Raw genomic sequence first — 27,823 nt, 5'->3', positions numbered from 1 at the left:
ACTTTTTTGTTTGCTCACTTCCCTGTTTTATCCATTTCCCCTCCTTCCTGGGAAATCTCCCTTGTGATTACTGGTGGGGCAACAATTAAATTTGAGCAATAAGGTATCCATAAAAAAGATGCCATGTTGATTGTATGTCTGCTTTCACATTGGAGATGGGCTGCTAAATGGGTTCAGAATTTGACTGCCAATTGGATTCACTGCTTTAGCTGAACTGAACTAAGCTAGAAATCAAACATGCCATGGATCGCAGACAGCCCTGTATGTCTCTGATTATGTCCATGCCATTTCCAGTCTCTCTTCATCCTACAGCTGATGTTGCTCCTCCTCTATTTGTAAAGAGCTATCATGCTCAACATCTTCTTCCCCCTGGAGTTCAAGTCCTCATTGCTACTTGACCTACAGACGACACTCACTCTGGGCTCCTTTGATGGCACTTACTGAAAGACATTCCTAGCGCAACCCCAGTATACCTACTGATTGTTCAGTAGCAATGCTTGTGGTCAGCAGCTTTGATTGTATCTCTCCTGGACATTACTGACTGGGCTTCTTAGTGGTCTTGGCAGCCAGGTATTCAGTGAGTACCATGTCTCCAAACACACAATCACTGATGCAGATGCTGGAGATTAGAGTCAAGATCAGAGTGGTGCTGGAAAAGCACAGCAGGTTAGGCAGCAGCTGAGGAACAGGAAAATTGACGTTTCGGGCAAAATGTTTCCTGATGAAGGGCTTTTGCCCAAAACATTGATTTTCCTGCTCCTCGGATGCTGCCTAACCTGCTGTGCTCTTCCAGCACCACTCTAATCTTGACATAATCACTGACTCTTGGCGGTATGAAGAGTTCAGGGAATCTTGGCTGGTGTAGGATAGTACTATCATATCAGCTCCCTGCAAATTGTGGACACTGATATAAGATGATCTGTTAGTATTTGTGCACATTTTGCACATTGACTGAGTAGAAGCCCTAGCAAGGGCCATAGACTCCAGCCTGACCTGACCTCTAGCCTTGGTTACCATATTTGCAGTCAGTGACTCCCTCGGCCTGTGGGATGCCAGCCAGAGTCTCAAAACTGCTCATTCAAAATGGCCTCATCATTTGCAAAGCCTGCAAAATTCCTTAATTAGCAAACCAAGCACTTAGCATCTCTGAATGCATTGATAGAGAGCAGACTATAAGATTCTGTGAATATCTCCTGTAGATTCCGGTAGGAGTCAGAGATGAAGAAATTAAGATGGTGATTTTTAAACCCAATGGCACTACTAATCCACCAGGTCACCTTGGCTGGATGCCTTCTGCAAATGTCCATGATGAACTGATATACGATTCTGAGTCTCCTGAAGAATTGGCTTTTGGACATGTCAAGGAAGCTCATCCTATGAAATTAAAGGAGGATGTTGGCAGCCAAGTACCATGGGCCATCATGAAGTAAAGGAAGGCAATGGATACATTCATTCCTGACCATTTTCCTTTCATTCTCCCTCCTTTTCCATTCTCCCTCCCTTCCCTTCTCTTTCCTTTGTCTTCTTTCTCTCCTTTTACCTTTAGCCCTTCTCCTACATTCTATCCTTCCCTGCTTTTCCATCATCCTTTATTCTCCTTCTCAGTCCTCGCTTCTACAGTACAGAAAATTTTTCCCAGGTAGATTGTTGAGTTAAATAAATAACTCGATTGATTTAGCTTCAAATGTGAAAGTCGATTTAAGAAACTCATGATTATCTCAACGAGATAAGCAATGCATCTGTTTTAATGACGTTGGATGAAGAATAAATGCTGGCCGGAAAATTTCATGATTCTTCTGTGAAACGCGCTATCGTATCTCTTACAGCCACCCAGAGGGCAAATGAGCTCTCAGTTTAACATTTGATAGTGTTGAACTCCCCTCAGCGTCGCACTGAAGTGTCAGTCTAGATCATAAACTCAAGCTGAAGCTTGGACTCAGCAGCCTCTGAGCCAGTGGCATGAATACTATCACTGAGCCAAGGCTGACATTTAATTAGTTAATGTCAAATATTATGGAATTTTATGTCATGATATAGTTTTATGTAATTTGTTTCATATAGGATATTGGCATTGATACAACAAATGAATTGATGTACTTATTTAATATTGCTTATACAAAAATGACAATTTAATTAGATTACTTTCATATGTGGACATCATTTATTTTCATAAGTTGCTTTCAGCCCAGAGAACATACAAAGGGATAGTGTCTCTTTTAATGGTGTTTTTAAAAAAAATAGAATTACTGATAGTAATCCATCCAGGGAAAGTTTCCAGAATAATAATAGCAATTTTAAACAAGATTGCAAAGAAGTCATTTGTAATTTGATTGTGTAAAATCATGCTTCGTGTGTAGGAACACTCCCTTTTTAAAGCAATTGGTCATTGGAGGGTATTTCACTGACAGAATTATTATTCAAAATAGTGTCTTAATCAGAAGTGTCATAGTTCTTCTCACTTTGGTTTGACAGGCTACTCCCTGCTGACTGCACAGCTGCTTAAGCTGAACAACACTCCACTTGTTCACAATGTTGAAATCACACCTACAGGAGGCCCAATGCATTCCACCACCATCTAGTCCTCTTATTAATCACACCAAAACTAGCTAATGCTGCTCCTTGAATGGATATAATAAATGTAAAATGTAAGGTTTTCAAACATTACAGAAGAAACTAAAATATTGCTGTGATTTTCCAAAATTGACTATAATATTAACAGGCTTGTACTTGCAGTGCAAAGAGTCCTCGCTTCAGAGGACTACTTCTCTGTGTAGCAATACCCTCAGCACCTTCTTTAGAAAAATAGTTATGGTTTAGCAGCACATAGCAGACAAAGACATTCTTTCCCTATAATGCCTTTTTGAGCTAAAATTAAGATGAATAACTGGAGGAGAAGATTACAGATTAATCCCATGTGTCCTCCAACTTTGTCACAATTTGCCAGGAACGTAGACAGAACTGAATTGGAGTAAATCCACCGAAAAGATCTTTCAAGTTTCAGATTTAAGCTTGATGTTTTTATTATTTCAGACCTCTAGGGGGGCCAAATTTGATAGCCCCTGAAAACTAGTATGGGGATTTCAATGCATGATTAACCCATACCCATTCACTGCCATGCAGGCAGCATGCCAACATCATACTGCTATTCCATTTCACTAATCTCTGCCCAGCTAGGACTAACGACACAGTTGATTAGCTGGACACAGCAGAAAGGCCTAACGCTGTGAGTGGCTAGCTTCACTTAAAGCCAGTCTGCATCTCTTAAAGTGGTGTTGTATTGTGGCTGGAGCAGGTGCTGAGAGTTATGCTGGAATGGATTCAGTCCTGGGAAACTGAAAAGTGGCACAACTTAAGACCGGGTTCCAAGGATTTCAGATGGTGCACCAGAGGCCTTGATCGAAGAAGTGGGAAGGAGTGTTCTGCATCCGCAGGAGGCAAGAAAACCCTCTGGACAAACTCACAGATGGCCATCCGAACTGATAGCTATGCTGCCATGAAGGCATGGAATTAGGACTACAAGGACATTTCTTGGTCTCTTCCAGTGCAAGGTATAAACAAAGACAAAGACAACAGGCTGGTGACAAGCATAGCTATACATCCTACCATATAGGTGCTGGGGTGATACCACCTACTGTAGTGCTTGCGAATAGCAGACCTGAAACCATTGAAGATAAAGCTATCTTCTTACCTAACCCTCCATCTCATATCTCAGCTGCACCTCTTGCAGTCTCCTCAGATTTATGAGCTATAGCAGGTATCAGCTTCTCTTCTGCCTTTTTCCTTTTGAAAATCAATGGGATGCAGTGTGGCCAAGCTGTGAATAAACACCAAGAAGATAGTGATAAGGAAGATAATAACTGTGCACGATTTAAAAAGGTTAGTGAAGTGTTTCTGCATGTGATAAGATGCTGCGTTTGGTACCCGGCCAGTAAAGAGGGATGGGCCAAATGTAGTGTCAATGCCATATTTTAAAAGGCAAAGCTGGACACAGGTTTTACTACATTGGATTCGTATGACCATTTTCCTGAGGTAGACTACAGACAAAGGTTGAAACCAAAACAGAAATTGCTGGAGAATCTCAGCAGGTCAGGCATATCTGTGGAGAGACAGCAGAGTTAATGTTTTGGGTGCAGTGACCAATCTTCTTCTTCCCAGTCAGGAAGTGATTGTCAATTCTGTGAAAACACTTATGGACTGAAGGGTGATGTAGTGTCTGATGGTTGATGACTCAGTGTCCATTGCAGCATGAACAGTAACGACTCAATGTCTCATTGCTGCACTGAAAGCTCAGGTTGAGGTAATGAGGGCATACTGCTGTGATCGTACCTATAGATAGCTGTGTGCAAAGGGCCTTGCAGATTATCCTAACAGCCCAACAATCTGCAGCCATCACAATATGTTGTGCTGAGGCAATATCTCATGGGAGCAGGAGTGCATCATGCCACATGAAGCTGGGTGGCAGCATTTATGCTGCCACTCCCACCAGTCTGCTTGGGAGTATGCTGTTGCCTGTCAGCCAGCCAGTCAACCATCCAGCCTAGACTGCTGCATAATGCCAGGATGGTGTCATGTGAAGCCAAGTATCCAGGGCTACAGCTGCTCAAAGTCATCCTTCAAATCCACTTGTGGTGTCCCTATTGAAAACAAGCAGCTTTCACCCTACCATGTTACAGTCACTGCACCACTTTGAAGGCACACCAAACCAGGTAAAGGCACATAAAACAGGCAGCAAGAAAACACACAAGAACAATTCGATGATCTTTGCATGTAATGTGTGATGTTGATCTAGAAGTATGATTTGGAATGTTCATTTCATGGTAGAACATAGCTTCAAGTAAAATGTAATTAACTGGATCAAACAGAAGGAGATACACCTTGTGAGGTTTTCTTGCCTGAAAGAAACAGGAATTTGCTAATCGACGATTATGAGAAAAAGATATAGCTCACCAAACAAACAGACATGCACAAACACAGGTGGTAAGCTTAAAAAGAGGAGGGGGAGGGTATCTATATAGATGGGAAGGTATAAGTAATTGTAGTTTAAAGTTCTTAAAGTTGATCTGATCCCAGTTGATTTTATTACTGGACAAGTCAGACAGAAATCAGGTTTGATAGCTTTTTTTTATTTAATGAGGTAATCTTCCACTGAAGCACAAGTGTGCATTGATATAGATTTGGTTTTAGCTATAAACCAGCAGTTTATTAAGCAAAAGAAACATGACAGACTGCAAGAAGCATGCTGCTCAGCGTAACATAGAGGCTTCATGTTAGCTCACATACATACCTGTCAATGAATGTATTATTTAGATATAATGGCCAGCTATTGGTTTAGGTTCTTCAAAGCCATAATATCCACATCCAATTGCTTATGCTGCAGGAAATATCATAAGCTTTGCTGCATCAGGTAAAATATTCTGCTAGAGGCAAATCTCACATGGTGGTTAGTGACTGTGACCATCTATTAAAAAGACTTCAAAGACCACTTCGTAGAAGACATTTGGAAAACCAGTTGAAGACCATAATTGTTGACATCAGAGAATTTAGACAATCAGCAGTGTCTACTGTGTGAGTACAAAAAGCCACTTAGACATGTAGAGAAGGCATCAACCAGGCAGAAGACAGAATAATAACTTTTTCATTAAAATCAAAGTTCTTTTAAGGTTCAAGAAATTACTCAGAGGGCCCATACTTAAAAAAAAAGGGCCTGAAATTACAAATACAAGCAAAATTATAGGCTACACAGTGAAGGGACATAAAAAGGAGTGAGAAGCAAAACCAGTCAAATAAATCAACAAACATTCTATTCTAAAAAACTCCAAGGACCCGCAAAGAGAAATGGAAGGTATATGCATAATTACGAATTGAGATCCAGTGAATTACGACAGTTCAAACAATAGAAGTTCAGTTTCCATGTTGTTAACCTCACACACCTTGTTGATGAGAACCATGATTATCATTAGACCAGAAAATATAGAACAGCACACACTAAAACCTTGAATCAGCAAAGGAGTTAGTGTCAACAGATTACCACTAACCATTCTGAAAGATGTACATCTCAGCAAGTGGCACTCCATGGTACAGCTTTCAAAAGACCCATCTTACCTGAATCTCCAATTCTGTGCAATGGCTGTGCCAACATTGCAGTGCCAATATGCAAGCTCACCCCAGCTTTACAAATTCTTCAATCAGGTAAATACCACTGGTCCAGCAGTGGCAAGTTTACCAGTAAGCACAAATCTCAATGTAGTCACGATTCATGAGATTTAAACCATATACACTTGGACATGAGATGACATTAAATCTGTCATTAACCTGCAAAAATATGGCTTTAAAAAGTGAACCACAAGCCAAGTACCAAGATGATTATATCTGACATTCTGAGCAGATTAGCCAACATACACAAAGAGAAAGTTATCCCTCTTGATCTACCCATTGACAAAGAAGTTGAAGACACTCTAAAGGTTGATCTGTTACATTTTGGCCAAACCAGTATGACCAGTTACAACTGACAACTTCCAATGATAACCAAGCTGTAAAAGATTACAATCCAGAATTGACTTTAGAGTTTGAAATAAAGGCATGAATGTAGCCATTGCACGAACAGCCTGCTCTCACTGCCCTGCCAATGCCAATGACCACGCTGCAACAGGCATTAAAGAAAAGATGACAAGAAAAGAGCAAAATTAACAAGGGGAAAAAAAGAAAGCAGGTGGGAGTAGGCAGACCCTGGACTCAGAAATCCTCTGCTGCCATCATGGATAATCTAGTTGTGGCCTTAACTCTGCTTCCTACTCATCTCCCATTGTCCTTGACTCTCTTATCCATCAAAAATGCTTGCAACATCTACCTGGTCAAGTCCTCTCAGAACTTTATATAATTCACTAAGATCATGCCTCATTCTTCTAAACTTAAATGAGTGCTGTCAGAAACTGCTCATCCTTTCCTCATAAGGCAAACCTCTGCATCCTAGGAGTCAATTAATTTTCCATGAACTACGAATACAGTTAGATTAAGTTGTCTGCGTCTTACAAAATTCTGGACCAACTAAAAAAAAAACTTTGAGAAATATTCTCAGGAATATTTCTTTAATTGATGGATTTTACAGGTAACAAAATACAGAGGCTGGTGCTAGGTTTATAAAATTAATACTTCCAAGCATCAAAAAGCAGAGGAAAACAAAACTCTCAGCATGTTCCTTTCAATTGTGCACATTAAGTCCATACTTTCTCATTATTGCTAAATGATGCCTCTTGTAGGAATAAATTGAATTGTCAATCTGTTATACATTCTTTTTGTTTCACAACAACTATGTAAAAGAAGAATGTGCAACATGTATTGAAGACCTTTTTTGGTTGCAGCAAATTGTTTATTATGAGGGGAGCTTTGCAACCTTGTGAAACTTAATTTTTTTGTAACTGGGAGCAGCCACTGCAAGTCTAATTATTATAAAACAGGTAGGATTGCTTTAGGTTGTACCTACAGAGATATCTGTAAAATCCAGATACACAACAGCAGCTGTGGAGCGGCCATTTGGTGTTTTAATGAGATCTAAAGCCCCTGTGAGCTGATGAATGAAAGGCAGGATGACAGAGCAGCTGCAAAACTAATGATGAGCTTTCAACTGTGAAAAAAAAATCATAAAACCCTAAAGACACCTCTCACTTACATCTGTTTTCCATTTCCCTTTTCCAGTCTTTCAGTACTGGAGTGCATCCACACAGTGCTGTAGTTTAATTAAAACCTGATCGCTGGAGGAAGTGAGAATGCCAGGACTTTCTCCCACAATTCACGGATCTGCGATCCACACCTCAGGCCAGCTTCAATTGGGGTGTTTGTGGTTTGGGAGATTGGATTCAGGTCATTTTTTGAGCTTGATGTCTAAGCTGTGCCCACCACATCTAATGTACGAAAGCACAGATTAATATATATCTGCATGATTATATAAAGATTAATAGCCCATTTCTCCGAAATGTACGACACAATTCCCTGAAAAGGTTAACAGCTTAATGAAGTGCAATTCAAATAACAAAGACCCTTTTACAGAATTAACTTTTCTGTTTTAAATTTGTTTGCTTTTATTTCTGTGATCAGACCAACATTATTTATTTAAAGCTTAAAGTTACTATTGGATTTTAGTAAGGCATTTGATAAGGTTCCCCATGGTAGGCTACTGCAAAAAATACAGAGGTATGGCATTGAGGGTGAGTTGGAGGTTTGGATTAGGAATTGGCTGGCTGGAAGAAGACAGAGGGTAGTGGTTTATGGTAAAGGTTCATCTTGGAGTGCAGTTACTAGCGGTGTTCCGCAAGGATCTGTTTTGGGACCATTGCTGTTTGTCATTTTTATAAATGACCTGGAGGAGGGGCTAGAAGGTTGGGTGAGCAAGTTTGCGGATGATACGAAAGTCGGTGGAGTTGTTGACAGTGAGGAAGGATGTGTCAGGTTGCAGCGGGATATAGATAAGCTGCAGAGCTGGGCAGAAAGGTGGCAAATGGAGTTCAATGTGGGTAAGTGTGAGGTGATTCACTTTGGTATGAGTAACAAAAAGATGGGGTACTGGGCTAATGGTCGGATACTTGGTGGTGAGGATGAGCAGAGGGATCTTGGTGTCCATGTACACAGATCTCTGAAAGTTGCCACCCAGGTAAATAGTGTGGTAAAGGAGGCATATGGCGTGCTGGCTTTTATTGGAGAGGAATTGAGTTCCGGAGTCCTGAGGTCATGTTGCAGTTGTATAAGACTCTGGTGTGGCCGCATCTGAAGTATTGTGTGCAGTTCTGGTCGCCATACTATAGGAAGGATGTGGAGGCATTGGAACGGGTGCAGAGGAGGTTTACCAGGATGTTGCCTGGTATGGTAGGAAGATCGTATGAGGAAAGGCTGAGGCACTTGGGGCTGTTTTCATTGGAGAAAAGAAGGTTTAAGGGTGACTTGATAGAGGTGTACAAGATGATTAGGGGTTTTGATAGGGTTGACCATGAGAACCTTTTTCCACGTATGGAGTCAGCTATTACGAGGGGGCATAGCTTTAAATTAAGGGGTGGTAGGTATAGGACAGATGTTAGGGGTAGATTCTTTACTCAGCGAGTCGTGAGTTCATGGAATGCCCTGCCAGTAGCAGTAGTGGACTCTCCCTCTTTATCCGGGCATTGGATAGGCATTTGGAGGATAGTGGGCTAGTGTAGGTTAGGTGGGCTTGGATCGGCGCAACATCGAGGGCCAAAGGGCCTGTACTGCACTGTATTGTTTTATGTTCTATGTTCTATGTTGCTACCTTGATAAGCATTCTTAGTAAACTGATGTGAATGAAGAGTTTTTTCTGTGCGAAGTTTTTCTCCTATTTTATAACTCTTATAGCTGAAGTTGAGAAATGTTTGCTGATACAAATCCTGCCCAATAAAAAATGCAGATCATATGTTAATATATTGAGAATTTTTCTATGATAGATTTTTATTATAAATATGATATGTACCTTATAGGTTGTACTGAAGTCATAAACTCATTCAGGTCTACAAGTATCATTGGGTGGTTTACTTTAAAATATATTTATCATTCTGAAGTATACTTTTGTGATGCAAAAACCTCCCATACAACCTTGGGGAAACTATGAGTTAAATGTGCTTGAACTTGGTATAATCTCATTCAGAAACTCAAAGACTAGGATGTCAAGAAGTGGTCATGTGGTTAAGGAATGGAGAACTGTATATCCAAGTTGGCTGATGCCAACAGGTAGTTGGGCACATAAATAATCCAGATAAGAACAGAAAGTTGCAAAGTGATGTTGATACTTTGAATGAGTGGGCAAAACTGTCACAGATGTCGTGAAGTATGAGGTCATTGATTTTTGCCCTAAGAAAGAGTATTTATTTTAAATGAAAAGAAGCTCATAAAAGTAGAGTAACAGAGATTTTACAGTCCATGTACAGAAACTACCAGAAATTAGTAGCTTGATGTAAAAAATAATTAAAAAGACTCTTGGGATGTTATTCTTTCTCTCAAGTGTATGAAAAAGCAAAGTGATGGAATTTCTGCGGCACATCACTCTGGTTGGATCACATCTGGAGCAGTGTGATCACTTCTGAATAAACCAGCCACAGGATGGAGGATACATCGCACAGATCTACCAGAACACGAGCGGTGATGAGGAATGAAAAGGTTAACTGGTGAGAACAGATTGCGAAGACTAGGCTTGGTCAAGTAAAAAACCCAGAATTTAAAAAAAGCATGACTTTTGATAGCTGAGAGTGTTAACAGATTTACAGCAAGGACAAGTATATGAGTTAGGATACAGTTCAGCCATGATCTAACTGAATTGTGGAACAGGCTCTCGTGGCTAAATGGCCTACATCTGTTCCCATCTTGTACTTCATAATGTTCTCAGTCTGAACTGTTGGGAGAGCAGAATTTTCATTCATGTTATCCATGACACATAGCTGCTTAATGTGAAAAGAGAAGAATAATGTACTGGAATGCAAAACAGAGTAATCTAAAGGGCAGTTTTGTTAAAAATGTCTTTGTGTGGGTACAAGAACACAAAGATATTTAGTGCTGTATAAGGATAATTTTCACGTTTGTACCTCATCAGTAAGCATCAAGGGTCTTTCGGCAATCAATATCTGGATTAGATAAAGAAAATCATTATTTATTTACACAATAGTAGTGACTGCATTTCAAGAGGCTTTTCTTTAATATCACAGTTTCTTCTCATCATGGGATCAAAACCATGAGACGCCCTCCCTATCAGCACTACAGGTGTCCCAAGTTGTATTTGTCCCAAGTACAGATAAACCAGAGAACTACAGGCCACTGAGTCTGACTTCAGTGGTAGGGAAACTGTTGGAAAATGTTCTGAGGGATAGATTTAATCACCACTTGGAGAGACAAGGATTAATTAAGGATAGACAAGATGGCTTTATAATGGGGAAATGCTGTTTAACAATTTTGGTTGAATTTTTTGAGGACGTAACTAGATTTATAGATGAGGGCAATACATTTGGCGTAGTCCAACATAAGGACTTCAATCAAGCTTTTGACAAGGTTTCACATGGCAGACAGTTTAGGAACATAAGAGTGAAGAGGATTCAGGACAATTTCTCAGATTAGACCCAAAATCTGCATGGTGGCAGGAAGCAGAAGCTGATGGTGTAAGGGTGTTTTTATGACACAAGCTTGACTCTAGTCGGGTGTCGCAGAGATTGCTCCTGTGTCCTTCGCTGTTTATTGTGCACGATATTGATCTAGACATGACGAAGGAGGTTGATCTGTGAGTTCTCAGGTGACACAAAAATGGTGTGGTTAAGAGTGAGGAGAAAAGCCTGACACTGTAGGATGATAGAAACAAAGCTCGTCAGATGGGTTAAATAGTGACAAATGGAATTTGATCCTGAACAGTATGAGCTGATGCATTTGGGAGGCCTATCAAGGCAAGGGATTACATGTTGAATGGGAGAATCATTGGAAGTACACAGAATCTGAGGGACTTTGGTGCGCAAATCCATAGATATTTGAACTCAGCAGGATAAGATGGTTAAGAAGGCATTTGGGATATTTGCCTTTGTTAGTCAAGACATTGAATACAAGAGCAAGGAGATTTTCATGGAGCTTCATATAACATTGGTTAGTCCAAAGCTCTAGAATGGCATGCAGTTCTCGTCACCATACCATAGAAAGGATAAGATTGCACTACAGATAGTGTAGAAGAGAGTCACCAGGAAGTTGCCTGGGCTGGAACTATTCAGCTATGAAGAGAGATGATTTAAGCTGAGGTTACTTTTGTTAGAGCTGACAAAATTGAGGTGCATAAAGTTCTAATGAGAATAGGCAGGGTAGATAGGGAAAAACATTTTCCCTTAGCAGAACAGTGAATAGCTAGGGGTCACCATTTCATGGTGAGGATCAAGAGGTGTACTGAGGAATTGAGGACTTGTTTTTCAAATAGAGAGGGGTGGCTATCCAACTGTCCATGATAAATGTATGATTCTGTATGAAATTAAATAATGAAGTTCTTCATCATTATTAATTTCAGATATAATATTTATGGTTATTGATTTTGAAATTAACCAATTGAACTCAGTCCCTTGTATTTGAACTGCAGTACGTGTTTATTCCATCAGTATAATGCTGGAATGTCATAGTCAATGTCTTTTGAAAACAACTGCAACTTTCTCAGGGGCTAAAATTATCAGCTTATAAGACCTTGCTCAAACAATTTGGTTAAAAGGAAAGCTAGAGGAGATGGTGGTGTTTTGGTAATGTCACTGGGTTAGTGGTCAAGTCAACACAGATTAATGTTCTGGAGATAGAGATTGGAATCGCACCATGGCAGATGGTGAGATTTGAATTTAATACTTAAAGAAACTGGCTTGATGACAACCATGCAAACATTGTCATTAAAACAAAATTATCTGATTCACTAATGAAGTAAATCATTTCCTGGTCTGGCCTAGCCTACATGAAACTCCAGACCCACAGCAATGTAGTTGACTCTGACTGCCCTCTGGGCAACTAAGGATGGATAATAAATACTGGCCTAGCCAGTGACACCCACATCCAATGAATAAGAAGAAATAATTTATTCTAATATTGAGATTTCCTTCACTTATAGTTATTTAAATATAGAATTATTCTTCAGCTGTTTAAATACATGTACATTTTCAGACCATTGAATATTACAAATATCTCACGGTTGGAGAGAAAGACACTTGCAGCAAAAGGTTTGGATCCTTATTGCCTTCCACTGGAATCCTTGTTGGAGCCACATCCATTGCTCAAGTAAAAGAGTTAAAATTAAACTTCTTCATTTAATCTGCCTCATCCCTAAAGCTTTTCTCCTGATCATATAATTTTCTTCACACTACATGTGTGAAAGGGCTGGGTGGAAATGTTTTACAATGCTTTTTATTTTCCTATTGAGGCTGATATAAATCTCTCATGGTTTTCAGGAGCATATGTTATGGACAAGATTTTTTTATTAACGTGAGTTTCCTTGAGTAGGAAGTAATAGCTTCTCCAAGTGTCACTATGAATCTTGAAATGTGGAAAAAGAACTGAACTCAGAATTACTATTCCATCAGTTGATAAGTTCTTATTTCTTAAACTAACCTTAATCGTAGTCTTATATTTTAATCAAAGTACTCTAATCATAACAGTCTAATCTAAAGGACTCACTTTTATTGAGAAATATAGGTCTTATGTTTGTCTGTGATTTGTTATAGAGAGTATAGTGTTGGAAAAGCACAGCAGGTCAGGCAGCATCCGAGGAGCAAGAGAATCAACGTTTCTGGCATAAGCCATTCATCAGGAATTTGTTGTCCACAATTGTACAGACAGGTTTCATCGTCAAGTCCATCAATGTTCCCATTTCAACATGCTTACGTGGAGGAATAGGCTTAAAAACAGTTTTGTGTACTCCTATGGTCGTCATTACCATTGTTTTAAGCTTGGAGCATTAGAACATTATGGACACTTGGAAATTTGTGTGGAATCCTCAAGGAAGTTAACGGAAGATCCTCAACATTCATCTTCAAAGATTTTTTAACTTAACAGGAAAACCAAAGCAAAAAGAAAGAACTACCCCTCCTGGAATGCAACTTCTCAAGGACCTTCCAAGGAATGGCCATTCTTACAGATTCAGAATGGCACAAATTAAATTTCATTTTTTTAAAAATGCATTTCACTTTCAACAGCTCTGGTATGTCCAGTTTTTGTTTGGCTGGACATTTGAAATTTTTGTTTGCATGACATACTTTTCAATGAAACAACATCTTCAATATTCAGATTTCTCCATACAAAGACCTAAAGTTCCAACTTTTTGCTCAAAATTGAGTAATTTCAAATTGTTGGGGAAAGCTTCTCTCCATAGGAATTGTGAAAATATTCTTTAAAAACATGATTCAACATTTTCCATACAGAGAGAAATTTTACATTAATCATTTTAATCTAAACCACCACTCCAAAGGCATATGTCCCCTTCACAATTCAGGTGAACACCACAACATATGTGAAGCCAACTTGGCAATGACTTGTTTCCTTTCTATTAAAACAAAAAATTTTAAACTAAAAATGTGTTCACCAACAGCATTAGAGAATAAGCTACATAATTGAGGAAACCCAACTCTTTGCTGACGTGAAGCTCAGTTTAACATTTAAACAATTAACAAACTGTACTGCAATTTATTTGGTGTTTTTCTCTCTGTGGGCAAAATCTAATAAAAGATATGAGGCATCAGATGAGGAAGTCTGGTTAAAAATGTAATCATTTTGTCTGTAATCTGGATACACACCTAATTAACTACCTTACCTTGTCAGATCAACAGCTCATATAATAGTTTGGACATATTAAAAATTCTAATAAATCTTGCCATTGAAACTATCTATTCCTCAAATGCTCTGGTAAAGAAGACAAAGGATGCAGCTTTGTGAGAGTGATGAGCATTTTTTAATGTTCAGTGTTAGTCCTTCGCACTTGGAAAAAGAAATAGTCTTTAAAGAGATTGATGGTTTGTTTAATCTAAAGAGGATGAAAACCTCTCAGTGTTTGGCATTCCAAATTATCTAGACAGCTAAATCCCTATTCTGTTGATTCAGAATAAAAATGAAAACAGTATGTCATAAGTTTTTTTTGCTTTTGAGAGGGTTTGGATATGTAACAAATCTTGGGTCTTCGATATTGTTTGGCTACATTAAAACTGGCCACACCTGGAATTTACTCAAGTGTCTTATATTCAGAACTATGCATTTACTGCCCACAGTCCATTCTCTCATTTATACAATAGTGTAGCCCAAAGATGTAAAGTAAAAAGGATCTTCTTGTTTTGTATGTTCTGCCCTTGTCAGATGTTTTGATGGTGGACATACGTGGTGAAGTCAGATGCAGATATTTACATTGTGTAAGTTTACATTTTATACCTAAACCAGCAGATACAAAGCAAATTCCATGATTTTACTCAATCTTACTCCTTTCCTCAAACAATGGAAGTAAAATAATAAACTGTTTCTCCAGTCCCTTAATTGTTTCTTATATAAACTGATATTCTGCATTGTAGCTTCAGGCATGAAAACTCTTATTTAAACCTTAATTCACTGCTCAAATGTTTCTTATTTTTCCCCTATTTCCAGCTAAGGGAAGGGTTATGACATTAACTTCCTCCTGGTTCAGAAATTCATTTGTAGATATGTCAGTAAGCCTTGCCAGCCCACAGAGTCAGTGCAAAGGTATTTACTGCCCAAGGTGACCCTTTAGCTTGGTGCCACACCCACCGAGCATCCCTCTCCCTTCCCCTCAATACTCTGGGATATATCAATGCAAGTAAGACCACAAAAAGAGGTGAGAAGAAGCAACAAATATAAGTACATTGTAAGGGAAAGCGAGTCCTGGGAAGGACTCCTGATGGAGCAGGTTAATGTGCGGTCTTGCTGTTTTCATCTGGGAACTCAAATTCCCTACTGTGTCCACATACCCAAATAAGCATCAAGCTGTGGATGAAATCTCTGTTGTTAATTTGTAGTCACAATCATTAACAGAAACAATGTGAGAACATTCATAGTAAACATTAGAAATGAATCACTATCCCAATTAGAAATGAAGGAATCAAAACCACCGCTCACCATTTTCACGGAGATACTAAGGTATTTTGCCTTACCTGACCCTTCGCTGAATTTCAAACTATGTCATTCCCAGTGAAGTCCTAAATGGCCCTTAAAAACCCAGAAATATAGTAAGTGGAAGGTGCAAAGCCACAGTGAAGGGAGTCTTCCCAGCCCCTGAATAACATGGGCCATAGTGAGAAATTTGAGAAAATTAAGTGAGAGGTCTAATGAGAACCTTCCTGATGTCAAAATCAAAAAGTTAAAATTTTCCAACCAGTTGCTGGGAGATGAGAGGTGTTGTTGTGGTTCTGTTCGCCAAGCTGGGAATTTGTCTTGCAAACGTTTCATCCCCTGTCTAGGTGACAGCCTCAGTGCTTGGGAGCCTCCTGTGAAGCGCTTCTGTGCTGTTTCCTCCGGCATTTATAGTGGCCTGTCTCTGCCGCTTCCGGTTGTCAGTTCGAGCTGTCCGCTGTAGTGGCCGGTATATTGGGTCCAGGTCGGTGTGTTTGTTGATAGAGTCTGTGGATGAGTGCCATGCCTCTAGGAATTCCCTGGTTGTTCTCTGTTTGGCTTGCCCTATAATGGTAGTGTTGTCCCAGTCGAATTCATGTTGCTTATCGTCTGTGAGTGTGGCTACTAAGGATAGCTGGTCGTGTCATTTCGTGGCTAGTTGGTGTTCATGTATACGGATCGTTAACTGTCTTCCTGTTTGTCCGATGTAGTGTTTTGTGCAGTCCTTGCATGGGATTTTGTACACTACATTAGTTTTGCTCATGTTGGGTATCGGGTCCTTCGTTCTGGTGAGTTGTTGTCTCATTTGATGTAATGGCATTGTTCACCTCAAATCGACAAGACCCTAGCCAAAGAAACAATAGCCAACCTGCTGGACAGACATAACAGACAACAGGACGTTGAACCTATCAACAAAGACGGCATACTTAAACTACTGGACTTGTGCCTCACAACACACTTCACATTCAACAACCAAATATATGAACAAATCAACGGAACACCCATGGGCTCACCGATCTCTGGACTCATAGCAGAAGCGGTAATGCAAAAGTTAGAACAAACAGTCTTACCGTAAATTCAACCCAAACTCTGGGTCAGATACATGGATGACATCTTTGTAATAATTAAAAACACAGAAATAGAGAACACACACCAGATCATCAACGCCACACTCACAGGAATCCGATTCACTAGAGAGGAAGAAAAGGACAACCAACTCCCATTCCTAGACGTGATGGTACAGAGAACACCAAATGGAGAATTCACCACAAAGGTTTACAGGAAAGCCACTCACACAGACCAAGTCCTCAACTATGAAAGCAACCACCCCAACACACACAAACGAAGTTGCATCAGGACACTATTCAAAAGGGCCACAACACACTGCAGCACACCAGAACTGCAAAAAGAGGAAGAGGAACACCTATACAAGGTATTCGCCAAAAACGGATACCCTTGCAATTTCATCAACAGATGCCTAAGGGAGAGACAATGGAACGAGGACATGCCGCAACCCAAAGGACTAGCCACACTACCATACATCAGGAGCATTTCTGAACTGACAGCCAGACTACTGCGACCACTAGGCCTCATAACAGCACACAAACCAACAGCCACGCTCAGACAACAACTCACCAGAACGAAGGACCCGATACCCAACATGAGCAAAACTAATGTAGTGTACAAAATCCCATGCAAGGGCTGCACAAAACACTACATCGGACAAACAGGAAGACAGTTAACGATCCGTATACACGAACACCAACTAACCACGAAACGACACGACCAGCTCTTCTTAGTAGCCACACACACAGACGGCAAGCAACATGAATTCAACTGGGACAACACTACCATTATAGGGCAAGCCAAACAGAGAACAGCCAGGGAATTCCTAGAGGCATGGCACTCATCCACAGATTCAATCAACAAACACATCGACCTGGACCCAATATACCGGCCACTACAGCGGACAGCTCGAACTGACAACCGGAAGCGGCAGAGACAGGCCACTATAAATGCCGGAGGAAACAGCACAGAAGCGCTTCACAGGAGGCTCCCAAGCACTGAGGATGTCACCTAGACAGGGGACGAAACGTTTGCAAGACAAATTCCCAGCTCGGCGAACAGAACCACAACAACGAGCACCCGAGCTACAAATCTTCTCCCAAACTTTGAAGATGAGAGGTTTTTCTCGCTGGTGAGAGGCAAGAGAACTACTTGCATGAATTAACATTCTTTCCTTCATTATTACCTAATCTCACCTCAATAATATGCAGTTTTCCATTCCCATTGCATACAAAATTAAACATCAAGAATTCCCTACGTGAAAGTCAGAGCAGGTAGGTGTCAATTGCAGTTCACTAACTTTCGCCTTCAGTCCTCCATCATAGACACATGGGACCGACATCTCAGAACACACTACATAGACAGCAACTGCATGCAGCCATTGTTCTCAACTGTTTTTGTTCAACAGACATGGCAGACTCACTGCATCATCATGGCTCATCTTTGATCCACTTAGAGTACGTTTCTGCATTTCAATGCTGCACATTGGAGCACATTGGCCACTCACAGTGCATTGTGGCTGGTAGGACGTTTTGCACAAAGAGAAAGAGCATTCAGTTCATGATTTGGACTCGGGTGTAATTCAGGGCTGCTCACTTAATTTCTTCACACTCACTCATTTAGTGCCTACTTTGATGCTTACAGCATCCCTGCCTTGTGTGGAATTGCATTTGTTTGCCTTCTAATGCTTTCCCACTTGGTCACACCTTAAAGACAAAAATCACTTCTGTCTTACTGTTCTGCTGAGCACTGACACAAAACCAGGCAACTTGTCACAGTTGTCAGCAGTCATCAGTTAGGGAGATGGACGTGTTGCTGAAAGGCACTGATATTATGTCAATCTCACAATGATGGCATTGCATACGACAACCACATTGCGTGTGCTTCTAGCAAACAGCAGTGTCTCAAAATCAAAGGGGTAAACCTCTCTCAAGTCAAGGAGCTGCAGTCATTCAGGGGACTTAGTATAATCAGTCAAAGACCTTATCCATGATCAGTCCAGGAGTTTGGATTGTTCAGGTATCTGCTTGGGACAGTCAAGTTCAAATGGTAGTCATGATTTGGAGATGCCGATGTTGGACTGGGGTGTACAAAGTTAAAAATCACACAACACCAGGTTATAGTCCAACAGGTTTAATTGGAATCACTAGCTTTCAGAGCACTGTCAACCACCTGATGAAGGAACAGCGCTCTGAAAGCTGGTGCTTCCAATTGAACCTGTTGGACTATAACCTAGTGTTGTGTGATTTTTTTTGATATAGGTATTTTTATTGAAAGAGAAAAAAAAAGAGATTTTTAAACATTTTTTCCAAAATTACAAAGTAATACAAACAAATATAAACACTAATATACAATTAAATATATATAAAAGAAATAAAAATAGCCAAAACACAAAAAAAGAGAAAAAAAACTCAGCTAACTACTAATCTATCCTACAAACAACCAAAGCATAAAATATGTTATATTACTAGTAAGAAATAACGTAATAATTAAATAATTAAATATGTACTCAAAATGGATTAACATCAAATCATAATAAAACCCTTATTTATATGGGATTCCTCCCTGGGGGGGCCCCCGGACCAGCCAGAACTACTACCACAGCTAGACAAAAGCCCTTGACAATATGACCAAAATATCTGTCTCTACATAGTTCAAAAAGGGCTGCCATATTTTATAGAATAATTCCGTTTTTTGGTGCACCATATTTGTGAGGAAGTCAAGGGAGGTATATTCCATAATTAACCTATGCCAATTCAAAAGTACTGGAGGGCCCTCAGCTACCCAATTAACTAAGATATTTTTCCTTGCACAGAAAGAGAGAATGGAGGTTAGTTTCCTCCCGTGCACATCCAGGGAGGGCAGATTTGAAAAGCCCAGGAGAAGAAATACTGGATCCAATCCAATCTCCGTTCCCAAGATTTCTGTCAGCATTCGCTACTCTGTCCCAGTATTTGCGGATCTTGTGACATGTCCATAAACAGTGTGTGAGTGTGCCCACTTCGATTTTACATTTCGGACACATTGGGGATGTTCCTGCCCTAAATTTTGCTAGTTGTTCCGGTGCTATATGAGCCCTGTGGAGTAGCTTTAATTGAATAGCTTGAGTTCTATTACAAATCGAGATCTTTCTGGCATTTTCCCAGCTATCCTCCCACATTTCTGAAGGGATTTCTAACCCCAATTCCTGGTTCCATCTTTTAAGCAGTCATTCCATGTCTTTTGATACCTCAATATGTAATGAGTGATAAAGAGTACTGACCGAGGGTGGACCCATTGGCCATAGTACTCTTCTCTCCCTATCTGACTTGTAGGGACTGTCTAATCATGTGATCTTCTTCTGTATATAATCTGGAAATACTGAAAAAGTTCTCCATTAGGCAGTCCAAAGTTCTGGTGCAGCTGCTCAAAAGACATCATAACCTCCCCATCAAACAGGTCCCCTAAGCAAGAGACACCTTTGGACCTCCAGGTTTTAAATGTAGCATCTGTCTGCCCTGGCTGGAAACCCCATGCTCCCACTATAGGAGTATAAGGAGAGGTTTTTTGTAAGTTACCCTCATCTTGCCACGTTATCCTCCAGGCTTTAATTGTATTTAGTACAATAGGGTTTTTACAATAGTCCATAATAGCTCTCATCTTATCTAAAAATAAAAGATTGACGATGGGATACTTTGCTTGGGAGGTCTCGATGTCTAACCAGATTGATTGTGGGTCACAAGAGACCCAATTAGCTACATTGCCTAATAGAGAGCTCAACTGATAACTCCTAAAGTCTGGAAAATCCAATCCTCCCCTCGCTTGTGGAAGCTGCAACTTCTCTAATTTGATAAGGGGCAGTCTATGATTCCAAATAAAGGAACCAAGCCAGCCATGTTGTTTACATAACATCAGTCTTGGCAACATCAAAGGGAGCATTCTCATAGGATATAAGAGACGAGGCAGAATATTCATTTTAACTAGAGCTACTCTGCCTAACCAGGATATTGGGCGATCTCCCCAGCGTTGAAGATACTGCCTTATTTTCTCCAGTAGGTGTATAAAATTGTCTTTATACAGCTGACCAAATACTGGGGTGATAAAAATACCTAATTATTGAAAACCCTACAGTGACCACCAAAAGGGAAAGCAAGATCCGTCCGATAAATTGGATATACTAGTGAGACCACCTAATGGCATGGCCTCCGATTTCGTAAAATTGATTTTGTAGCCTGAGAACATACTAAATAGATTAATTACTTGAATTAAGCGGGGTATGGATATCAGAGGATTACTTAATAACAGGAGGACATCATCTGCATAGAGAGTGATTTTATGCCTACCCGAACCAACCCTCGGAGCCACTATGTTAGAGTCGGATCGTATAGCTTCCGCGAGAGGTTTGATTATTAGCATGAATAATAACAGTGAGAGAGGACATCCCTGAAGACAGCCCCTACCCATGCTGAAGCTATCCAAACCTAAACCATTGGTAATCATGGCTGCTTTGGGGTCACTGTAGAGTATTGAGACCCATTTAGAAAATACCTCTCCAACACCAAACCTTTCCAGCGTGTAAAAAAGATTGACCACTCAACCCGGTCAAATGCCTTTTCTGCATCCAAGGAGACAACTATCCCCAGTATTCTTTCCTGTTGACATGCTTGTATCATATTTAAGACCCTTCTAATGTTGTTAGATGACCTACAGCCCTTGATAAACCCAGTCTGCTCCTCTTTTATGATAAATGGTAAGAGCCTCTCCAATCTTAATGCTAATGTTTTAGAAAGGATTTTAAAATCCACATTTAGCAAGGATATTTGTCTATATGATGAGTAATCTTCTAGGGCCTTTCCTTTTTTTAAGAATGAGAGAAATATTTGCTTCTCTCAATGAAGGCAGGAGGCAGCCCTGACTGTGTGAGTAATTATACATGTTTATAAGTGGACCAGCCAGTTCCCCTAGGAATTCTTTATAAAATTCAACCTGGAATCCGTCTGGTCCAGGTGCTTTGCCAATCTGAAGCTGTCTAATTGCGTCGAGTACTTCCTGGGTTACCAGGGGTGCATTCAGGATTGACACCTGTTCCAAGGTTAACTCCAGAAAGGCCAAGTTTTTAAAGAAGGACTCCATCTTCTTAATTCTATCCTCACAATCCTGTGATCTATACAGTTCAAAATAGAACTTTCTAAAGGCTGTATTAATCCTTTTATGATCACAAGTCAGAGTACAGCACTTGCCCTCATGGACGTAATAGCTTGAGGAGCCTTTTTTTCTCCTAGCAAGACACTCTAGGTATCTGCCAGGCTTGTCACCATATTCATATAGTCTTTGCTTTGCACATAATATTTCCCTCTCTGCTGTTTGGATAAGTGTGATATTCAAGGCTGCCCTAAGGGCTGTGATCCTTTGTAGCTGAGTAATAGAGGGCCGATCAACATACGCTGTCTCAGCTGCCTTCAAGCGAGCCTTGAGCAGGCGCTGTTGTTCTCCCTTTTGTCTTTTCTGGGTCACAGAATATGAGATGATCAAACCTCGTGCATAAGCCTTAATGGTCTCCTACATTGTCAATGGGTTACTGGCCATACCTGAATTAATTTCCAAAAAAGTTTTGAGTTCATGAGAGAAATATTTTATAAATTTGCTATCCTTCATTAAAAAGGAATCCATATGCCAATGTCAGGGGTCTGTCCCATCGTCCCTCATCTTAACTTCCATATATACTGCGGCATGATCAGAAATTGCTATGTTATCTATTTTGCAGGACAATATGGAATTCAGAAAGGTCGAGGGAGCAAAAATCATATCAATTCTTGTGTGGGTTAGAGTAGAAAGTAAAGTCTCTGCCCTCGGGGTGAAGACACCTCCACACATCTATTAGCTCTAGCTCCTTATTCAGATCCGCCAATTGTCTGGATCTAATAGATATACCCATAGTACTCTTGGGTATCCTATCTGTCTCGGAGTCCATAATACAATTAAAATCTCCTCCTATAATTGTATGGCAGGCCCCAAAAGCCATCAACTTGGAGAACGCTTCTGTTACAAATTTGAAGGGGTGTGCCAGGGGGCAATAAAGATTCAAAATCCCATACTCCTCTCCATTTATTAAGGCTTTGATCAGTATATACCATCCAGATGCATCTTTTATCTGGCTTAAGATTTTAAAAGGAAGATTCTTCCGAATGAGGATGACTACTCCCCTACTTTTTGAGCTAAAAGATGAAATAAAGGCCTGGTCATATCCAACCTTTGTAATTTTAAGTGCGTTTTGTCAAGTAGATGTGTCTCCTGTAAAAGAGCGAGAGCAACCCTTTCTTTTTTTAAGGTTTGATAGCATCTTCTTCCATTTGATTGGTGAATTACTCCCCTTGACATTCCAGGTGCACCACCTAAGCGAATAACAAGCCATGATTGTCCAGGCAAGCCCAAGGCCCCCCAGGAGGAAGAACCCCACCCAAACCTCCCTGAGTAAAGACCATGAAGAATTCACAAAAGCAAAATTCTTTAAGACATTTACACCAATACAATTAAAAACTATTCCTAAGTTAAAAAAAACAAAACACATTTGAAAGAAGATTTTCCCCCTTGCTCCCAGGAGGCGTAACTACCTATCAATAACCCCACCATAACCCCTCCTAACTAGTGCCCGCCCTCGACCCAGGCATTATAAAATGGAGTAGACAAATTCAAGTGTTCTATAAAACCAAAGTTAAAAGTGAGTGACCCACCCCCACCAATACCTAGGTGTGTTTAGCAAACATAATATAAAATATGAATATATAAAATTACAAAGTTACAATCCTGGCAATTATTAGAAAACTAAGTCAGAAGACAGAAGTAGAGAACACGGCTCTAAAAAAAAGAAAGGACAAAACAAACCACCCTCCCATATAAAACAAATAAGCTGCACGGCCTGTAAAAGGAGAAATCACAGTGAATAACAAATAAGTCCCCCTTCCCAGCCCCGGAAAAGATAATAAACAAAAAAAAAAACGGAAATTCTTTAGCCTTCTCTGGTGATCCAAAGTTGTATACGGATCCTTCGTGGCTGAAGCACAGCGTTGCTGGGTAACGCAAGGAATATTGGATATTTAGGTCTCTTAGGCACTTCTTCACCTCATCTAATGTCCTCTTCTTGTAGACCACGGCTGGAGAAAGATTCTGGAATAACATAATTCTGGAACTCTTGTGCATCATGTCCTGGCCTGATCCGGACTCCAACTGTAATATGTCAGGGAGCCATTGCTCCAAAAAAAAACTGCAAGCTGGCCCTCCTCTTCCCGTTCGAGAAGGCCCAGCAGCCGAATATATTTTCGACGACCCCGATTATCGAGGTTGTCGATGTGCTCCTCCAAGGTCCGGACTCGCTGCTCGAGAGCCCGGACCCGGCCCATGGCCGATTCAGCAGCAGTCTCTGAGGTAGCGGCCTTTTGCTCCACCCCTCTGATGCGTTGTTAGAGTTTTTCAATTTCTTGGTCGTGCTGCAAAAGCACAACCGAGTGTGACTCTCACCTGGTCCTGAATTCTTCGATAAAAGCATCAATCTTCTCCTGCAGCTTGTTGATCACTGAGATCAGGCTCGTCTCTGCAGGTAAATCCCCCGAGCCGGCCGCGGACGTCTCCACTGCTGCTGGAGAGGGTGGAGGAGGGGTCCCTGCATGTTGCGAACTTTGGGAATTTTTGCCCTTAGTCATTTTAAGAACAGCACCAAACTGTTCAAGTTTGATGCAAAATGATTAAGTATGCTGGGCAAAAGCTATTTTAAATAAATTAAAAAGGTGTGGTGAAGGTGGGTGCCCCACTTTGCCAGAGTCTTAGGCAGAGCACTACAGACTCAGACTTGCTGGGTCACTGCCATCTTGAATCTCCGCATTGCGATTTTTAAGTTCAGAGGGTGTGTCTCATGACAGTCGGTAAAGGGCCATAATTAATCCTGCAGAATCAAGTGTGAGCAACGAGGTGATTCATCATTCCTGAAACATGACTGGACAACGATCAGTCCTGATGGTCAACAGAATGATAGCCAAGGGGCTGGGATGATAAGGGTACACAGCTGAGATAGGGACATTGGGGATCTCTGCTGGGGATTAGGGGTAGGTGGGACAAGGATGGTGAAGAGGAGAAACCTAACCTACAAGGGGGGAGCAGGAAGTGCATAGGCGGATATGGGATGCTGCAAGTGGGGTGTCTTCATGACTGTGATCTTAAAGGGGTTGGGGAATGTGCGTCATGATGATAGACATGATTAGACTAAAAAGGATGGATCTCGGGGTGAAGGATGAGAATTAATTTATTCAAGTATATCACTATAAAAGGTCTCCTGGATACATTTTGAGAATTCTGCCCACTTTTATCCTTTCAAATTTTGTCTGACCCCAGTTAATATTACAGAAGTTGTAACCGCTTATTTTTTATATGTTTCAAGATCATGAGCGAACTGGATCGAGTAATGGGGAAATGCTGCTGTTCCTGGTAATAAGAATGAAGGGGCATAAATTTAAAGTGATCTGCAAATGAAGCAAGGGTGAAGTGAGGAAAATCCCTTTTCACTCAGTGAGCAATTAAGGTATGGAATGTATTACCTGGCTCTGCAGTCGTGGTTGGCTCAGTTAGGGCATTCAAGAGGGGCTTGGATGATTATGTAGTTGAAAATAATGTGCAAGAGTATGGGAAAAAGCAGAAGATTGGCACAAGGTAATCATGCTCACTTAATGAGTGCATTTGTGACATTGAGCTATTGACAGGGCTAGTTCAAAGGGTATTTCAGTTCCCTTATTTAAGATTATGAATGTTGATAATGAGTATGATCAGCTATGGAATATATGGCCTTGAGATAGAAATAATAAGTTCACGGAGCTTGTATCAAACAGTAATATTTGTAATCAAAATATTCTGCATTTAATTGGTTAAACCTGTATCTGATGCAATTTATTCAACATATATTTAAAGCAATTGTCAGTAGTTGTCAGTCGTAACAGTCTGTGCAAAGAAGTCTGGAGGTAATTTGGACAAAGTTAAATGGAAGTATCACATACTGAATATTTGAGCTGGCCTGAATGATGAATTTTTTTTTAAAAATAGTTAGTTTCACTAAAGGAATGGTTCCTATTGCTATGATGTTTCTAATAGTTCTCTTCAAGTTGCCGACAAAATACTCCTGGATGATGGATTTCACTTATATTCCAGGTCACTGCAAAAGCATCAGCTGCACAAGTTGCCTACTGCAGTTTTGTTTCCTTCCTCCAAACTCATCATATGGAACTATCCAGACTACTGTCATTATGAATAGTTGTTATCCAGGAGGAAGAACATAATGAATATCTTGTTGAAACTCTAGAGACCATACTGCAATGTACTTTTCAATCTGTTTGAAAAATTGAATAAAAGAACATTTTCTTTGTCGTTTTGATTTTAGCACAATACAGTTCTAGGTGTAGGCCCTATCAAATCCTCATCCTTTTCAGTATTAGCTGAACAACTGTTAAGTTTAGAGCTTAAAAATGTGTTGCTGGAAAAGCGCAGCAGGTCAGGCAGCATCAAAGGAACAGGAGCATCGACGTTTCGGGCATAAGCCCTTCTTCAGGAATCCTGAAGAAGGGCTTATGTCCGAAACATCGATTCTCCTTCTCCTTTGATGCTGCCTGACCTGCTGCGCTTTTCCAGCAACACATTTTTAAGCTCTGATCTCCAGCATCTGCAGTCCTCACTTTCTCCTAACTGTTAAGTTTAGCCTAGTTAGCTGTTATGTATCATCTTTTCAGCTTTTTTTTTGTTTGCGTTTTTAATGTTTTTATTTTCCTGCATGAGAAGAAACTCTTCTCTTAGTATCAGACTGTTACATTTATTTTAATACCGAAGAATTCCCATCATTGTTCTTATGGGCTCCATAGGGAAACTTAAACCCTAAAAAGGTATTCATTGTGGACTGCTATTATCACATATTTGAAAGTTTTTATGTTAATGAGCAATTAAAACTTATCCCAAACAGATACACACAGTCGTCAATTTGTTAAATATACAAATAGACAAAACAGAGATTAAAAAAAATAAAAGTTTCAGACTTCAATTCAATGTGGTGATAGTATGCTGCCTGGAAAAGGTATGCATTGCTCACTGTTGCATTTGTTTGACAACTTCAGTGTCTTGCTGCTGGTAGCTGCCACCCAACATCACCACACAATCATTTCAGAATGTTCTTCTTCACACTCCACATGCATGATTAGTGTGCCATTTATTGTCCTGAGCCAGTTTCTGTTCATTTGTAACGTAGCACTGTGACCTGTAATAATTTTATACGATCTAGGCTGGATACATATTCTTAAAACCATTGCTGGTGTCCAAGTATTTTTATTTGTTTTTTCCAACTTGTACTCTTTACCCTCAGTACAGTTTTAGTAATTTTCTATCTACTCATTCATTGTGTACTTTCTTTCCACTCCTCCTCCTTTGAAGAAGGATTGTTGTATCCCAGAATGGGTACAGAATTATTTGCTGGGCATGGTAATCTCATCTCAAATGACTTTGCATGAAAATGAAGCAATTCAATGCAAAAGTCTTGTTTTTTAGCTCAACACAATGATTATTGATTTGATAATACATATATTTTCCTATACCTCCTGAATATGGATAAAGGGGTCAAATGGATCACTTCCCATTTACTACATGTGCCATGAAATGGTTTGCTGGAAGTGGTGATCCATGGCCAAACAGTATCTGACCAAGGACACCAAATAAACTGAAAATAGCTCTCATACAAATGTACAAACATATGAAATAAGAGCTGAAAAAAGCCATTTGACCATTTGAACCATGCACTAGAAAAGCTGGATACCTGTGAACCTTGGAGGTCCCGAGCCACTCTCTGTTTAGGTAATAATCTGCTTTATCATTCTTCCTGTCAAAATGAAAATTTCACATTTTCCCACAGATTTTTGCCCAGTCATCAACCTATCAATATTTGTCTGCAAATTCCTTTTGTCTTTTTCATAATATCCTATCCTTTGTGTCATTAGCAAATTTAGATCTTACGCTTTTGCTTCTCTCATCTGATGTAAATTGAGGGATTGAGATGAGGGTCCAGCACAGACCCGTGAAGGGATCCAGTCATTACATCCTGCCAATCAGACAAGCGCCCATTACTGCATGCTGTGTTTTTTTTGTGCCAGCCAGCCAATCG

At 40.2% G+C, this 27,823-nt stretch overlaps 1 protein-coding gene across 2 annotated transcripts in view; it reads left to right on the top strand.

Moving 5' to 3' along the window:
* hao2 (hydroxyacid oxidase 2 (long chain)) overlaps positions 1–27,823 on the top strand; it is a 161,188-nt gene that overhangs the window by 8,429 nt on the left and 124,936 nt on the right. The gene's annotated exons all lie outside the window — the stretch shown is intronic.

This window comes from Chiloscyllium punctatum, chromosome 15 (genome assembly GCF_047496795.1).
Source record: "Chiloscyllium punctatum isolate Juve2018m chromosome 15, sChiPun1.3, whole genome shotgun sequence".
Classification (NCBI taxonomy): Eukaryota; Metazoa; Chordata; class Chondrichthyes; order Orectolobiformes; family Hemiscylliidae; genus Chiloscyllium; species Chiloscyllium punctatum.
Note: the sequence above shows the minus strand (reverse complement) of the source record. Positions and strands in the feature narration are given on the sequence as shown.